Genomic DNA, 17602 nt, shown 5'->3' with positions numbered 1-17602 from the left:
CCACTCTCTTCCTCTTAGTTTTATTGCTTTCAATTTCAATTACAATTGTCTTGGATCTTGGGTTGGAGAATTGAAGAAATTCTGTTTCAATCTCATCCTTGGATCTCTCTGCTTTATTTACTGCTTGATTGAATTTAATTTCTGTTAATTGCTTCTCATCTACTTTCCTTGCAATTTACAATTCCCTTGCAATTGTTCTTGTTGGATCTAGGAAGGCATTGAGATCTAGACTTGGTTTTCTAGTCTCTGGGTCCTGAGATCTGAATTCCCAATTTACATTTTGTCTCTTGCTTTTAATGTTCATTTACTTTACTGCTTCAAGATCTTATTCAACCCAAACCTTCTTTTACTCTTTTGTTTGATGCAAGTTACTTTTCTTTGTTTAATTTCTGCAAATCCAACTCCCAATCCCCTTTACATTCCGAGCCATTTACATTTCTTGCACTTTAAGATTCCGCAATTTACATTTCTTGCACTCTAAGTTTCTGCCATTTAATTTCTTGTTCTTTAAGATTCAGCAATTTAATTTCCTGCTCTCTTTAATTTCATGCAATTTACATTCTGCAAATCACAAATCACCCAACCAAAACTTGATTCGCTTGACTAAATCAACCACTAAACTAAAATTGCTCAATCCTTCAATCCCTGTGGGATCGACCTCACTCCCGTGAGTTTTTATTACTTGATGCGACCCGGTGCACTTGCCGGTTAGATTTGTGTGTTTTGGGAGAAATTCATTTTTCCACCAAAATATCTCATCACTTGTCCTCAAGCAAAAGAAAGGAAAGGAGAGGGATAGAGGGAGAGCCAAGTTCGAATTGTAGAGGAGAGGGGGGAGGCCGAACGAGGATTTAAAGGGAAAGGGGGTTGGGTTTTCGAAATTTTTTGAAAAAGATATGATAGAAAATGTGATTTGGAAAAGATAAGTATGATAGAAAAAGATGTAATTTAAAATTGAAAAGATATGAAAGATATTTGAAAAAGATAGATTTGTTTTTAAAAATATTGTGAAGATTTAAAAAAGATCTTGATGAGTTTGAAAATTTTTTTTGAAAAAGATTTGAGAAGAGGTTGAAGAAGAATTGAGAAAGATTTAATTTTAGGATTAAGATATTTTTTAAAAAATTTTTGGAAAAAAGTTTGAAAAATGAAAGTATGTGAACATGTTTATGCAAGAAAAATGGATGGAAATATGAAATTTTGAAAAAACAATCAAGTTGGGAACAAAAACTTCCTCCCCTCCATAATCCTGGCGTTAAACGCCCAACTGTTGCATCTTTTGGGTGTTTAACGCCCCTCTGTAGCTTCTTTTGGGCGTTTAACGCCCAGCTGTTGCTTCTGGCTGGCGTTAAACGCCAGAATCCTTTGTCACTGGGCGTTTTTCTGAACGCCCAGGACGCTGTAAATGTGGCGTTAAACGCCCAGAATGGCACCCATTTTGGCGTTGAACGCCCAGAAAGGTATCATTACTGGTGTTAAACGCCCAGTAAATGCTTTTTTTGGGCGTTTTACGCCCAAATATACCTTTTACTGGCGTTTTCATGCCAGTAAGCTCCTTCTCCCTGTTTTGTATTCTGAATCCTTCTGTAACCCTGTGAACTTATGCAATTGATTCTTTACCTTGAAGATTATTTATATTAAACTTGTATAATTAAAAATAAATAGAAAAAAAGTTTTGCTAATGGCTGGGTTGCCTCCCAGCAAGCGCTTTTTTATTGTCTTTAGCTGGACCTTGCTGAGCTTTTAATCTAGCCTCAGCCTTGAGCACTCTTGCTCAACATTGCCTTCAAGATAATGCTTGATTCTCTGTCCATTAACAATAAACTTTTTATTAGAATCAATGTCTTGAAGCTCCATATAGCCATATGGTGACACACTTGTAATCACATATGGTCCCCTCCACCGGGATTTCAGTTTCCCGGGGAATAGCCTGAGCCTAGAGTTAAACAACAGAACCTTCTGTCCTGGTTCAAAGACTCTAGATGACAGCTTTCTGTCATGCCACCTTTTTGCTTTCTCTTTGTATAGCTTGGCATTTTCGAAAGCAGTGAGTCTGAATTCCTCTAGCTCATTCAGCTGGAGCAATCTTTTTTCTCCAGCTAATTTGGCATCAAAGTTTAGGAATCTGGTTGCCCAGTAGGCCTTATGCTCCAGTTCCACGGGCAGATGACAGGCCTTACCATACACAAGCTGGTATGGAGAGGTCCCTATAGGAGTCTTGAATGCTGTTCTGTAAGCCCACAGAGCATCATCCAAGCTTCTCGCCCAATCCTTTCTACGGGTACTTACAGTCCATTCCAGGATTCTTTTTAGTTCTCTATTAGAGACTTCAGCTTGCCCATTTATCTGTGGATGATATGGAGTTGCCACCTTGTGGCTAATTCCATACCGGACTATAGAAGAGTAAAGCTGTTTGTTGTAGAAGTGAGTGCCCCCATCACTAATTAGTGCTCTAGGGACACCAAACTTGCTGAAGATATGTTTCTGGAGGAACTTCAGCACTGTCTTAGTATCATTAGTGGGTGTGGCAATGGCCTCTACCCATTTGGATACATAGTCAACTGCCACCAGTATATAAGTGTTTGAGTATGATGGTGGGAAAGGCCCCATGAAGTCAATACCCCATACATCAAACAACTCAATCTCCAAGATTCCTTGTTGAGGCATGGCGTAACCATGAGGTAGATTACCAGCTCTCTGTCAACTGTCACAGTTACGTACAAACTCTCAGGAATCTCTATAGAGGGTAGGCTAGTAGAAGCCACATTGGAGGACCTTGGTGGCTGTTCGCTCACCTCCGAAATGGCCTCCATATTGTGACCCATGGCAATGCCATAAGATCTTCTGTGCTTCTCCTCCAGGCACACACCTACGGATTATTCCGTCTGCACATCTCTTAAAGAGATAGGGTTCATCCCATAAGTAGTACTTTGCATCAGTAATTAATTTTTTCTTTTGTTGCCTGCTGTACTCCTTGGGTATGAATCTTGCAACTTTATAGTTTATAATGTCTGCAAACCATGGTGTTTCCTGAATGGCAAACAAATACTCATCTGAAAAGTTTTTAGAGATCTCAATAGAGGAAAAGGACGCCCCTTCTACTGGTTCTATCCGGGACAAATGATCAGCCACTTGATTTTCTGTCCCTTTTCTGTCTCTTATTTCTATATCAAACTCTTGTAGAAGCAACACCCATCTTATGAGCTTGGGTTTTGAATCCTGCTTTGTAAGTAGATATTTAAGAGCAGCATGGTCAGTGTACACAATCACTTTTGATCCTACTAAGTATGATCTAAACTTGTCAATGGCATAAACCACTGCAAGCAATTCTTTTTCTGTGGTTGTGTAATTTTTCTGGGCATCATTTAAAACACGGCTAGCATAATAAATGACATGCAGAAGCTTGTTATGGCTTTGTCCCAGTACTGCACCAATGGCATGGTCACTGGCATCACACATTAGTTCGAATGGTAATGTCCAGTCTGGTGCAGAAATAACTGGTGCTGTGACCAGCTTTGCTTTCAGTGTTTCAAACGCCTGTAGACACTTTGTGTCAAACACAAATGGCATGTCAGCAGCTAGCAGATTGCTCAGAGGTTTTGCAATTTTTGAAAAATCCTTTATAAACCTCCTATAGAATCCTACATGCCCCAGAAAGCTTCTAATTGCCTTAACATTGGCAGGTGGTGGTAATTTTTCAATTACTTCCACTTTAGCTTGATCCACCTCTATTCCCTTGTTTGAAATTTTATGCCCAAGGACAATTCCTTCAGTCACCATAAAGTGACATTTTTCCCAGTTTAAAACTAGATTGGTCTCTTGGCATCTTTTCAGAACAAGTGTTAGATGGTTAAGGCAGGAGCTGAATGAGTCTCCAAATACTGAAAAGTCATCCATGAAGACATCCAGAAATTTCTCAACTATATCAGAGAAGATAGAGAGCATGCACCTTTGAAAGGTTTCAGGTGCATTGCACAGACCGAAAGGCATCCTTCCGTAGGCAAACACTCCAGAAGGACATGTGAATGTTGTTTTCTCTTGGTCCTGAGGATCTACTGTAATTTGGTTGTAGCCTGAATAGCCATCCAAAAAGCAGTAATATTCATGACCTGTTAGTCTCTCTAGCATCTGGTCTATGAATGGTAAAGGAAAGTGATCCTTCCTGGTGGCTGTATTGAGCCTTCTGTAGTCAATACACATACGCCACCCTGTAACTGTTCTTGTAGGAACCAGTTCATTTTTTTCATTATGAACCACTATCATGCCTCCCTTCTTGGGAACAACTTGGACAAGGCTCACCCAGGGGCTATCAGAAATAGAATAAATAATCCCAGCCTCCAGTAACTTGGTGACCTCTTTCTGCACCACTTCCTTCATGGCTGGATTTAGCCGCCTTTGTGGTTGAACCACTGGCTTAGCATTGTCCTCCAATAGGATTTTGTACATGTATCTTGCGGGGCTGATGCCCTTAAGATCACTCATGGACCACCCAAGAGCTGTTTTGTGTGTCCTTAGCACTTGAAGTAGTGCTTCCTCTTCCAGTGGATTTAAAGCAGAGCTTATGATCACCGGAAAAGTGTTACCTTCTCTCAGAAATGCATACTTTAGGGATGGTGGCAGTGGTTTGAGCTCAGGTTTAGGAGGTTGCTCCTCTTCCTGAGGAAGTTTCAGAGGCTCTTTCAATTCCTCTGAATCCTCCAGATCAGGCTGAACATCTTTAAAGATGTCTTCCAGCTCTGATTCGAGACTCTCAGCCATGTTGATCTCCTCTACTAAAGAGTCAATAAGATCAACTTTCATGCAGTCTTTTGGTGTGTCTGGATGCTGCATGGCTTTAACAACATTTAACTTAAACTCATCCTCATTGACTCTCAGGGTTACTTCCCCCTTTTGGACATCAATGAGAGTTCGTCCAGTTGCTAGGAAAGGTCTTCCTAGAATAAGAGTAGCACTCTTGTGCTCCTCTATTTCCAACACTACAAAGTCAGTGGGAAAGGCGAATGGCCCAACCCTGACAATCATGTCTTCAATCACGCCTGATGGGTATTTAATGGAGCCATCAGCAAGTTGGAGATATATCCGGGTTGGTTTGACTTCTTTAGTTAAACCAAGCTTTCTGATAGTGGATGCAGGTATTAGGTTGATACTTGCCCCAAGATCACATAAAGCTGTCTTGGTGCAATTACCCTCTAATATGCATGGTATCATAAAGCTCCTGGGATCTTTAAGCTTTTTCTGGGAAGCTTTTCAGAATGACTGCACTGCATTCTTCAGTGAGGAGAACTCTTTCAGTTTCTCTCCAATCCTTCTTATGACTCAAGATCTCTTTCATGAACTTGGCATAAGAGGGTATTTTCTCAAGTGCCTCTGCAAATGGAATCTTTATTTCAAGAGTCCTGAGATAGTCTGCAAAGCGGGCAAATTGCTTATCCTGCTCCTCTTGGCGGAGTTTTTGAGGATAAGGCATTTTGGCTTTGTATTCTTCATCAACCTTTGTTGCTATAGGTTTATTTCCTACAGAGGTGGTTGGAGAAGCCTTCTTAGAGGGGTTGCTATCAACACTTGTGTGTGTCTGATCCCTCACTGGCATTTGAACGCCAGTACTGAGCTTCCATTGGGCGTTTGACGCCAACTGCTTGCTTGTTTCTGGCGTTTGAACGCCAGAATTGCGTGTAGGTTGGGCGTTTAACGCCAGCTTTGCATCCTTTTCTGGCGTTTGAACGCCAGAGTTATTCCTCTCTGGGCTCTTACTGTCCTCAGAGGGATTTTGGATAATATTTTGCTCATCCTCTGTCAGTTGTTCTTTTTTTGGCTTTCTGCTGCTCTGAAGTGAGGTATTTACTGTTTTCTCACTTCTTAATTGAACTGCTTGGCACTCTTCTGTTATCTGCTTTGATAACTGCTGTTTTGTCTGATTCAACTGTGCTTCCATATTTTTATTATCATTTTTAGTGTCTTGTAGCATCTCCTTGAATTCTGCTAGCTGTTTTGTTAGAAAACACAATTGTTGATTGAGTTCAGCAACTTGTTCTGGAGGACCAAGTTCAGTAGACACTGCTTTGGTTTCTTCTTTTATGGAGGACCTACTACTTATGTACAGATGCTGATTTCTAGCAACTATATCAATAAGCTCTTGAGCCTCTTCAATAGTTTTTCTCATGTGTATAGATCCACCAGCTGAGTGGTCTAGAGATATCTGAGCTCTTTCTGTAAGCCCATAGTAGAAGATGTTTAATTGCACCCACTCTGAAAATATTTCAGAGGGGCATTTCCTTAGCATCCCTCTGTACCTCTCCCAGGCATTATAAAGGGATTCATCATCCTCTTGTTTAAAGCCTTGGATGTCCAGCCTTAGCTGTGTCATCCTTTTTGGAGGGAAATATTGATTCAGGAATTTGTCTGATAACTGTTTGCATGTTCTTATGCTTGCTGTGGGTTGGTTATTTAACCACCTTTTAGCTTGATCTTATACAGCAAACGGAAACAGTAACAGCCTGTATACATCCTGATCTACCGCCTTGTCACGTACTGTGTCAGCAATTTGCAAGAATTGTGCCAGAAACTCAGTAGGTTCTTCCTGTGGAAGACCGAAATACTGACAGTTTTGCTGTACCATGACAATGAGTTGAGGATTTAGCTCAAAACTGTCTGCTTTTATGGGAGGTATACAGATACTACTCCCATATGCAGCAGTAGTGGGATTAGCATATGACCCCAGAGTCCTTCTGGACTGTTTATTTCCACTTAGATCCATGATGGATAAAATGGAATTGATATGAATTACAAAAAAAATATATTTTTATTTTTATTTTATTTAAGTAGGACAAACCAAATTATTAAGATAAATAAAAATAATAAGATAAAATAAAATAAAAATATTTAGGAATTAAAATGTAAATTTCGAAAACCAAGAGAGAAAAAAATAAATTTGAAAATGAAAATAATTGCTTAATTAAGAAGATTTGAAAAACTTTGGATATGATTTTTGAAAAGGATTTTGAATTTTGAAAAGATTTGATTTTTAAAATAAAAATCTGAATTTTTAAAAGTAATTTTCGAAAATTCAATTTAAAATAAAGAGGAAAGATATTTTTGAATTTAATGTGGAAAGAGAAAAACAATAAAATGACACAGGACTTAAAATTTTTAGATCTAATGCTCCTTGTTTTTCGAAAGTTTTAGAGGGAAAACACCAAGGAACACCAAACTTAAAAATTTTAAGATCAAAATACAGAGACGACTCAAGAACACCTTGAAGACTCACAAGAACGTAAAAAAAAAAAGAACACCAAACTTAAAACTTTTAGAAAACTCAAAATAAGTTTTCGAAAATTAAAGAAAAATAACAAGAAAACACCAAACTTAAAAGTTTGACACAAGATTTAATCAAAGGAAAATTATTTTTGAAAAAATTTTAAATGGAAGATACCCAATTACCAAGAACATAAGCACAACGCTCTAGCCAACTGAGCTATAAATTTAAAGTGTTTTTTAAAAGAAGTATTTAATGTATAAAAATTTTTATATTTTGGATACTAATAATTCGAAAAATTGAGGAAAAAAATCATGTAATTGACACCAAACTTAAAATATGAAACTAAACTCAAACAGAAGACTAAATCATGAAGTTATTGGTTTTAAAATTTTTCGAAACTAATTTAGAAAAATAAAATAAGGACTTTAAAATTTTAACCAAAAACAATAATAGAAGACTCTAAACTAAAAAGAAAAATTTTTCCTAATCTAAGCAACAAAATAACCGTCAGTTGTCCAAACTCGAACAATCCCCGGCAACGGCGCCAAAAACTTGGTGCACGAATTGTAAATCACACTTCTCACAACTCGTACCACTAACCAGCAAGTGCACTGGGTCGTCCAAGTAATACCTTACGTGAGTAAGGGTCGATCCCACGGAGATTGTCGGCTTGAAGCAAGCTATGGCTATTTTGTAATTCTTAGTCAGGAAATCAATGATAAGAGTGATTATATTTATGAAGAGCAAATAGCAAAAAATAAAAAATACTTGTTATGCAATAATGGAGAACAGATTGAGGATTTGGAGATGCTCTGTCTTCCGAATCTTTGATTTCCTACTATCTTCTTCTTCACACACACAGGTCTCCTTCCATGGCAAGCTGTATGTTAGTGGATCACCGTTGTCAATGGCTACCATCCGTCTTCTCAATGAAAATGGTCCAAATGCGCTGTCACCGCACGGCTAATCATCTGTCAGTTCTCACTCATGTTGGAATAGGATCCATTGATCCGTTTGCGTTTGTCACTATGCCCAGCACTCGTGAGTTTGAAGCTCGTCACAGTCATCCCATCCCAGATCCTACTCGGAATACCACAGACAAGGTTTAGACTTTCCGGATCTCAGGAATGGCCACCAATAATCCTAGCCTATACCACAAAGACTCTGATCATGAACCAAGAGGCTAAGAGATACACACTCAATCTAAGGTAGAACGGAAGTGGTTGTCAGGCACGCGTTCATAGGTTGAGAATGATGATGAGTGTCACGGATCATCACATTCATCACGGTTAAGTACAAGCGAGTATCTTAGAACAGAGACAAGCGTGATTGAATAGAAAACAGAAGTAATTGCATTAATTCATCGAAACACAGCAGAGCTCCTCACCCCCAATCATGGGGTTTAGAGACTCATGCCATCAGAAATACAATATAAAATGTGTAAAAATATCATGAGGTTCATAATAAATCTCTAAAAGTTATTTAAATACTAAACTAGTAACCTAGGTTTACAGAAAATGAGTGAACTACGATAGATAGTGCAGAAATCCACTTCCGGGGCCCACTTGGTGTGTGCTGGGGCTGAGACTTGAGCTTTACACGTGCCTAGGCTGTTTCTGGAGTTAAACGCCAGGTTGTAGCCTGTTTTGGACGTTTAACTCAAACTTGTAACCTATTTCTGGCGTTTAACGCCAGAATGCAACATGGAACTGGCGTTGAACACCAGTTTACGTCATTTATCTTCGAGCAAAGTATGAACTATTATATATTGCTGGAAATCCCTGGATATCTACTTTCCAACGCAATTAAGAGCGTGCCATTTGGGTTTCTGTAGCTCCAGAAAATCCATCTCGAGTTCAGGGAGGTCAGAATCCAACAACATCTGCAGTCCTTTTTCAGCCTCTGAATAAGATTTTGCTCAGGTCCCTCAATTTCAGCCAGAAAATACCTGAAATCACAGAAAAAAACACAAACTCATAGTAAAGTCCAGAAATGTGAATTTTGAATAAAAACTAATAAGAATATAGTAAAACTTAACTAAATCATACTAAAAACTACCTAAAAGCAATGCCAAAAAGCGTATAAATTATCCGATCATCAGTACCCTTATGCCATTTCAAGCCAGGTTTTTGTTGATTTCATGATCACTGAACGTACTAGATGGTTCGCAATCTGGTTCGTGCTTTTTTGCCAAAGGACAACTTGATGATTTTCGATGCTTGTTTGAGCTATCACTGATGAAGGTGGCCCACTCACGGTAATATCCTCATAAGCATTAGCATCATCATCATGAACAGCAACAGATCTGGGTCCAGTTAAAACAATGGCCAAGATTGCATCGATCTTTTTTCCCTAGTCACTTATTGTGGAGGATAAAGCACGTATCTCCTTAGCAACAATGGTTTGAACAAACTTCGTAAGGGAATCACTAAAAGAATTCGTTTCCTTGAAACACAAACAAGAGCATCAAGAGATACACCAAATAGAAACTATTGAAATAGAAATAGATTTGATAACATCTAATGAGACTATAGAAATAGATTCCATCACAATACTTTTGAAAACCCACCTCTCCAAATGGCAACATTAATTGTTGGAGTGCAATGATTCTATCCCCCGCCTTTTCCTTTGTCACCTAAATAGCAAGAAATTAAAGGAAGTAGAAGAAAATAAAAAAATAAAAAAAATAGAAATTCGTTTCACTTGTTTATATATGTGGATGATAATGGAAATTAAATAAAAATTAAACAAAAAAGATAACGATTAAAAATCATAACCAAAGATGATGGTCATCATGAGTATTCAAGTTTAAAACATTTTATGCATTAAAAAAAAAAGAAGGAATGGAATGAGATGTTGGTGTTCAAAGCATACCTCAATATTTTAGCTTGACAGCAATTTTAGCCCTACTTCAACACTATCAATCAACATTCAACTATTTCAAATGCCAAAAGAATCATGTAAATGATCCAGGGAGCAACTTTACTTATGTTCTTCAAGTAATTCAAGAAGAAAACTATTAAAACACAAACTAGTAAAACCATTATATAAGAATAACAGAAAGCCAGTAGAACTAGACAGTACACAATGGAAAGCTAGAAACACAATAGCCGGAGACCGCCTACCTAAACTAACTCGCGACGTTCTTCGGCTATCAAGAGAGTAGACGAACAAGCATGGGAGCACCCAGGAGGGGGATAAGGCTTTAGACTTCAGAGGCAGAGAGACTAAGCATGTGAGCAGAAGACTCCAAGCAGAGAAGAACACGAGCACAGCTCCCACGAGCAGAAATGAGTACCAACACAGAAGAAGGATCAAGGTAAGTGGTATGCGAAATTGTTACTCTGATATTGTAAAATTTGTTGTTCGTTCTCTCCCTGGAAATGGCGCCAACAACTGGTGCACAATACCATGGTCCAAACATGACTTCACAACTTTGCACAACTAACCAGCAAGTGCACTGGGTCGTCCAAGTAATAAAACCTTACGTGAGTAAGAGTCGATCCCACGGAGACTGTTGGTATGAAGCAAGCTATGGTCACCTTGTAAATCTCAGTCAGGCGGATATCAAATGGTTATAGTATTTTCGAATAATAATAATAAATAAACAGAAAATAAAGATAAAAATACTTATGTAATTCATTGGTGAGAATTTCAGATAAGCGTATAGAGATGCTTTCATTCCTCTGAATCTCTGATTTCCCACTGTCTTCATCCAATCAGTCTTACTCCTCTTCATGGCAAGCTTTCTGTAAGGGCATCAGCGTTGTCAATGGCTACATCCCATCCTCTCTTGTGAAAATGGTCCAAATGCTCTGTTACGGCATGGCTAATCATCTGGAGGTTCTCGATCATACTAGAATAGGATTTACTATCCTTTTGCGTCTGTCACTACGCCCAGCACTCGCGAGTTTGAAGTTCGTCACAGCCATCCCTTCCCAGATCCTACTCGGAATACCACAGACAAGGTTTAGACTTTTTGGATCTCAGGAATGGCCATCCATGGGTTCTAACTTATACCACGAAGATACTAATAACTCAGACTCGGTCTCCTGTATTAGATATCTAAGAGATATTCATTCAAGCTTGTTTGCATGTAGAACGGAAGTGTTTGTCAGGCACGCATTCATGAGTGAGAATGATGATGAGCGTCACATAATCATCACATTCATCATATTCTTGGGAACGAATGGATATCTTAGAGGCGGAATAAGTTGAATTGAATAGAAAAACAGTAGTACTTTGCATTAAATCATGAGGAACAGCAGAGCTCCACACCTTAATCTATGGAGTGCAGAAACTCTACCGTTTGAAAATACATAAGTGGTAATGGTCCAGGCATGGCCGAATGGCCAGCCCCCATGAAAGTCTAAGATAGCATAAAACTGATCAAAGATCCCTAATACAATAGTAAAAAGTCCTATTTATACTAAACTAGTTACTAGGGTTTACAGAAGTAAGTAATTGATGCATAAATCCACTTCCGGGGCCCACTTGGTGTGTGCTTGGGCTGAGCTTGAAGTTTACACGTGCAGAGGCTTCTTTTGGAGTTGAACGCCAAGTTGTAACGTGTTTTTGGCGTTCAACTCTGGTTCGTGACATGTTTCTGGCGTTTAACTCCAGACTGCAGCGTAGAACTGGCGTTCAACGCTCTTTTGCATCGTTTAAACTCAACCAAATATGGACTATTATATATTGCTGGAAAGCCCTGGATGTCTATTTTCCAACGCAATTAGAAGCGCGCCATTTTGAGTTCTGTAGCTCCAGAAAATCCACTTTGAGTGCAGGGAGGTCAGAATCCAACAGCATCAGCAGTCCTTCTTCAACCTCTGAATCTGATTTTTGCTCATGTCCCTCAATTTCAGCCAGAAAATACATGAAATCACAGAAAAACACACAAACTCATAGTAAAGTCCAGAAATGTGAATTTAACATAAAAACTAATAAAAACATCTCTAAAAGTAACTAGATCCTACTAAAAACATACTAAAAATAATGCCAAAAAGCGTATAAATTATCCGCTCATCACAACACCAAACTTAAATTGTTGCTTGTTCCCAAGCAACTGAAAATCAAATAGGATACAAAGAAGAGAATATACTATAAATTCCAAACTATCAATGAAACATAGCTCCAATCAGATGAGCGGGACTTGTAGCTTTTTGCCTCTTGAATAGTTTTGGCATCTCACTTCATCCATTGAGGTTCAGAATGATTGGCATCTATAGGAACTCAGAGTTCAGATAGTGTTATTGATTCTCCTAGTTCAGTATGTTGATTCTTGAACACAGCTACTTTATGAGTCTTGGCCGTGGCCCTAAGCACTTTGTTTTCCAGTATTACCACCGGATACATAAATGCCACAGACACATAATTGGGTGAACCTTTTCAGATTGTGACTTAGCTTTGCTAAAGTCCCCAATTAGAGGTGTCCAGGGTTCTTAAGCACACTCTTCTTTTGCTTTGGACCTTGACTTTAACCGCTCAGTCTCAAGTTTTCACTTGACACCTTCACGCCACAAGCACATGGTTAGGGACAGCTTGTTTTAGCCGCTTAGGCCAGGATTTTATTCCTTTAGGCCCTCCTATCCACTGATACTCAAAGCCTTGGGATCCTTTTTATTACCCTTGCCTTTTGGTTTTAAGGGCTATTGGCTTTTTGCTCTTGCCTTTTGGTTTTAAGAGCTTTTGACTTTTTCTGCTTGCTTTTTCTTTTTCTATATTTTTTTTCTCTTTTTTCTGCAAGCTTTTGTATTCACTGCTTTTTCTTGCTTCAAGAATCATTTTTATGATTTTTCAGATTATCAAATAACATTTCTCCTTATCATCATTCTTTCAATAGCCAACATATTTAACATTCTTAAATAACAACTTCAAAAGACATATGCACTGTTCAAGCATTCATTCAGAAAACAAAAAGTATTGTCACCACATCAATATAATTAAACTAAGTTCAAGGATAAATTCGAAACTCATGTACTTCTTGTTCTTTTGAATTAAAATAGTTTTCATTTAAGAGAGGTGATGGATTCATAGGACATTCATAACTTTAAGACATAGTTACTAAATACTAATGATCATGTAATAAGACACTAACATAGATAAGCACTTAACATAAAGAAAAAGAAAAACAGAAAATTTAAGAACAAGGACTACACCTTAGTGATGGTGGCGTTTTCTCCTTGAGGAACCAATGATGTCCTTGAGCTCTTCTATGTCTCTTCCTTGTCTTTGTTGCTCCTCCCTCATAGCTCTTTGATCTTCTCTAATTTCATGGAGTATGATGGAGTGCTCTTGATGTTCCACCCTTAGTTGTCCCATGTTGGAACTTAATTCTCCTAGGGAGGTGTTGATTTGCTCCCAAAAATTCTGTGGAGGAAAGTGCATCCCTTGAGGTATCTCAGGGATTTCTTGGTGATGAGCTTGTTCATGCGTCTCTTGAGATCCATGAATAGGCTCTCTTGTCTGCTCCATCCTTTTCTTACTGATGGGCTTGTCCTCATCAATGAGGATATCTCCCTCTATGTCAATCCCAGCCGAATTGCATAGATGGCAAATGAGGTGAGGAAAGGCTAACCTTGCCACAGTGGAGGTCTTGTCAGCCACCTTGTAGAGTTCTTGAGGTATAATCTCATGAACCTCCACTTCCTCCCCAATCATGATGCTATGGATCATGATGGCCCGGTCTATTGTAACTTCAGACCGGTTGCTAGTGGGAATGATTGAGCATTGAATGAACTCCAACCATCCTCTAGCTATAGGCTTAAGGTCCAGTCTTCTCAGTTGAACCGGTTTTCCTTTTAAGTCAATCTTCCATTGAGCTCCTTCCACACATATGTCCATGAGGACTTGGTCCAACCTTTGATCAAAGTTGACCCTCTTTGTGTAGGGGCGTGCGTTCTCTTCCATCATTGGCAAGTTGAACGCTAACCTCATGTTTTCCGAACTAAAATCTAAGTAATTCCCCCGAACCATAGTGAGATAATTCTTTGGGTTCGGGTTCTTACTTTGATCATGGTTCCTAGTGATCCATGCATTAGCATAGAACTCTTGAACCATTAGAATTCTGACTTGTTGGATGGGGTTTGTTAGAACTTTCCAACCTCTTCTATGGATCTCATGTCGGATCTCTGGATACTCATTTTTCTTGAGTTTGAAAGGGACCTCGGGGATCACCTTCTTCTTGGCCACAACATCATAGAGGTGGTCTTGATGGGCTTTGGAGATGAATCTTTCCATCTCCCATTACTCGGAGGTGGAAGCTTTTGTCTTCCCTTTCCCTTTTCTAGAGGATTCTCCGGTCTTAGGTGCCATCAATGGTAATGGAAAAACAAAAATCTTATGCTTTTACTACACCAAACTTAGAATATTGCTCGCCCTCGAGCAAGAGAAGAAAGAAGAGATGAAGAAGAAGAAGAAATGGAGGAGAGGGAGAGAGGTTGTGTTTCGGCCAAGAAGAGGAAGAGAGGGTTGTGTTGTGTGAAAATGAAGAAGAATGGAGGGCTTTATATAGGGAAGGGAGGGGGGTTAAGCTTCGGCCATATGGGGTGGTTTTGGGTGGGAATTTGATTTTGAAAATTGAAGGTATGTGGAGTTTATGAGGTAGGTTTATGGGCAAGAGTGGATGGATGTGAGTGGTGAAGGGGTAATAGGGAAGAAAGATTGAGTTGATTGGTGAAGAGTTTTGGGAAAGAGTGTTTATTGGGAAGAGATGATGAATGAGAAGAGAGAAGAGAACGAGTGGTGGTAGGTGGGGATCCTGTGGGGTCCACAGATCCTGAGGTGTCAAGGATTTACATCCCTGCACCAATTAGGCATGTAAAATGCCTTTGCATGCAATTCTGGCGTTTAAACGCTGAATTGGTGCTTGTTCTGGGCGTTCAGCGCCCAGATGCAGTATGTTTCTGGCGTTGAACACCAGTTCTATGCTTGTTTCTGGTGTTCAGTGCCAGCTTTCCTCAGTGTGCATTCCTGGCGTCTGAACGCCATGATGCTACTTGTTTTGGGCGTTCAACGCCAGATGCTCCTTACTGGCGTTTAAACGCCAGTAAGCCCTTCCTCCAAGGTGTGATTTTTCTTCTGCTGTTTTTGATTCTGTTTTTGATTTTTCTATTTATTTTGTGACTCCACATGATCATGAACCGAATAAAACATGAAAGAACAATAAAAATAAAAATAGAATTAGATAAATAAAAATTGGGTTGCCTCCCAACAAGCGCTTCTTTAATGTCAATAGCTTGACAGTGGGCTCTCATGGAGCCTCACAGATGTTCAAAGCATTGTTGAGACTCCCCAACACCAAACTTAGAGTTTGGATATGGGAGTTCAACACCAAACTTAGAGTTTGGTTGTGGCCTCCCATATCCAAACTTAGAGTTTGACTGTGGGGGCTCTGGTTGACTCTGTTTTGAGAGAAGCTTACTGTGCCTCTTTTCCATGTTTACAGAAGGATGTCCTTGAGTTTTAAACTCAAGGGAGTCCTCATTCAATTGAAGGACTAATTCACCTCTGTCAACATCAATCATAGCTCTTGCTGTGGCTAGGAAGGGTCTTCCAAGGATGATGGATTCATCCTCATCCTTTCCAGTATCTAGGATTATGAAATCAGCAGGGATGTAAAGGCCTTCAACCTTTACTAATATGTCCTCTACTTGTCCATAAGCCTGTTTTCTTGAGTTGTCTGCCATCTCTAATGAGATTTTAGCAGCTTGCACCTCAAAGATTCCCAGTTTCTCCATTACAGAGAGTGGCATGAGGTTTATTCCTGACCCAAGGTCACATAGAGCCTTCTCAAAGGTTATGGTGCCTATGGTACAAGGTATTAGGAACTTTCTAGGATCCTGTTTCTTCTGAGGCAATCTCAGTTGATCCAGATCACTCAGTTCATTGGTGAACAAGGGAGGTTCATCATCCCAAGTCTCATTACCAATTAATTTGGCATTTAGCTTCATGATTGCACCAAGGTACTTGGAAACTTGCTCTTTAGTGACATTCTCATTCTCTTCAGAGGAAGAATGCTCATCAGAGCTCATGAAGGGCATAAGGAGGTTCAATGGAATCTCTATGGTCTCTAGATGAGCCTCAGATTCCTTTGGTTCCTCAGAGGGGAACTCCTTATTGATCACTGGACGTCCCAGGAGGTCTTCCTCCTTGGGATTCACGTCCTCCCCTTCTTCCTTGGATTCGGCCATGATGGTTATATCAATGGCCTTGCACTCTCCTTTTGGATTTTCTTCTGTATTGCTTGGGAGAGTACTAGGAGGGATTTCAGTGATCCTTTTACTCATCTGGCCCACTTGTGCCTCCAAATTTCTAATGGAGGACCTTGTTTCATTCATGAAACTTAGAGTGGCCTTAGATAGATCAGAGACTAAGTTTGCTAAATTAGAGGTATTTTGTTCAGAGTTCTCTGTCTGTTGCTGAGTGGATGATGGAAAAGGCTTGCTATTGCTAAACCTGTTTCTTCCACCATTATTAAAGCCTTGTTGAGGCTTTTGTTGATCCTTCCATGAGAAATTTGGGTGACTTCTCCATGAGGGGTTATAGGTGTTCCCATAAGGTTCACCCATATAATTTACCTCTGCTATTGCAGGGTTTTCAGGATCATAAGCTTCTTCTTCAGAAGATGCCTCTTGAGTACTATTGGATGCATCTTGCATTCCATTCAGACTCTGAGAAATCATATTGACTTGCTGAGTAAATATTTTATTCTGAGCCAATATGGCATTTAGAGTATCAATTTCAAGAACTCCCTTCTTCTGAGGCGTCCCATTACTCACAGGATTCCTCTCAGAAGTGTACATGAACTGGTTATTAGCAACCATGTCAATGAGTTCTTGAGCTTCTGCAGGCATTTTCTTTAGGTGAATGGATCCACCTGCAGAAGTATCTAATGACATCTTAGCTAATTCAGACAGACCATCATAGAATATATCCAGGATGGTCCATTCTAAAAGCATGTCAAAAGGACACTTTTTGGTCAGTTGTTTATATCTCTCCCAAGCTTCATAGAGAGATTCACCTTCCTTCTGTATGAAGGTTTGAACATCCACTCTAAGCTTACTCAGCTTTTGAGGAGGAAAGAACTTGGCTAAGAAAGCCTTGACCAGCTTGTCCCAAGAGTTCAGGCTATCCTTAGGTTGAGAGTCCAACCATATTCTAGCTCTGTCTCTCACAGAAAAAGGGAAAAGCATGAGCCTGTAGACTTCAGGATCTACTCCATTAGTCTTAACAGTATCACATATCTGCAAGAATTCAGTTAAGAACTGAAAAGGATCTTTAGATGGAAGTCCATGAAACTTGCAGTTTTGTTGCATCAGAGAAACTAATTGAGGCTTAAGCTCAAAA

General features: G+C 39.4%; 1 non-coding gene across 1 annotated transcript; it reads left to right on the top strand.

Moving 5' to 3' along the window:
• Positions 1 to 17208: 17208 nt before the first annotated feature.
• LOC112725716 (small nucleolar RNA R71) lies at positions 17209 to 17316 on the top strand. Its single transcript, XR_003164804.1, has one exon. It is a non-coding gene; the product is annotated as a small nucleolar RNA R71 (small nucleolar RNA).
• The last annotated feature ends 286 nt before the right edge of the window (positions 17317 to 17602 follow it).

The sequence above is a fragment of the Arachis hypogaea genome, chromosome 11 (genome assembly GCF_003086295.3).
Source record: "Arachis hypogaea cultivar Tifrunner chromosome 11, arahy.Tifrunner.gnm2.J5K5, whole genome shotgun sequence".
Taxonomy (NCBI): Eukaryota; Viridiplantae; Streptophyta; class Magnoliopsida; order Fabales; family Fabaceae; genus Arachis; species Arachis hypogaea.
Note: the sequence above shows the minus strand (reverse complement) of the source record. Positions and strands in the feature narration are given on the sequence as shown.